Raw genomic sequence first — 1,106 nt, 5'->3', positions numbered from 1 at the left:
TTATTTTCCAGTTCCATTATTATTTCTTGATGTTTGTTGTTGAAGGAGGTTACATTCCAAGTCGCCACTCTAAGGAGTTTGGGTTTTCTTATTCGTTTCCTTGTTCTCGCCGTGTCGTCATCAAAATAATCAGTCCTATCCGAGGCTAAGATGTTGGTTCTATGAGCATAAGTTTTTTTTGACCGCGGGTAGGTTCCTGGCCTCTCCCATGAACCCTCCTGCTTTCCATTCCGTGTGAATTTATTGAAACAGCTAACCAAATCATAGTAGCTTTGCAGACAAGAAGTTTGACTTAAAAAAATGTATCTTCTTGGCTTTAGCAAAATAATAAAAGTTATATTGCTGGGTTTGGGTTTCGCAAAATTTATTTAATTCTGATAGTTATACATGATAAACAATTTATATTTAAATTGATAGTTTTTTGTTCATTGCTTGGCAAAATCATAAAAATAATAAAGTAACTTGAATTGATCGTAAACTAAGTTTCGATTTAATCCAACTTCCAACAACAGCAACAGCAAATAATGTGTTAAAAGTGGTCACCAACACAACATCCCGCTCAAAGCAAACACTCTTTCTGTTCCTTAATTGCCCATACTAAGAAAATGGGTTTTGCTATTTTGTTGCTGAGGCCGGCTCTAAGAAAAAAAATCAAAGCTCGCGTGTTTACTTGCAACTTGTAAACCAAATTTCTAACAAAGTCGAGAGATAATGGAGCATCTTGACGGCCAAAAAATTGGTCCATAGCGTTCAATAATCCTAGTCCTAATTGGAAAAGTATTATTCAAAAACCCGTACACTTCACATGTCTCGATTAGTATTTAGTACACACGTTTTATAAAATAACGAACAAATAATTGCGCAAATAATGTAAATACTTCCTTTAAAAATGTATGCTCACACATGTATAAATAATCGGTGTTTAAAATTGCTTTTCCGAATTGCGTAGGTATTCCTGGATGAACGTTATTTCGGCAGTTGCGAGAATTTTGCGGAACAACGCTCATCCTGATTAAAGAAATTAATGTGGCAGATAACATCGAAAAAATTGTTCTGCAATATCGAAGAAAGTCATTCTCTACTACTCCAATTTCTCTGTAAAAAGT

Source organism: Dendroctonus ponderosae, unplaced genomic scaffold, assembly GCF_020466585.1.
Source record: "Dendroctonus ponderosae isolate FM_Combo_2020 unplaced genomic scaffold, Dpon_F_20191213v2 Dpon_F_20191213_1, whole genome shotgun sequence".
Lineage (NCBI taxonomy): Eukaryota > Metazoa > Arthropoda > Insecta > Coleoptera > Curculionidae > Dendroctonus > Dendroctonus ponderosae.
The sequence above is the reverse complement of the archived record's forward strand: the minus strand, read 5'-3'. Positions refer to the sequence as shown.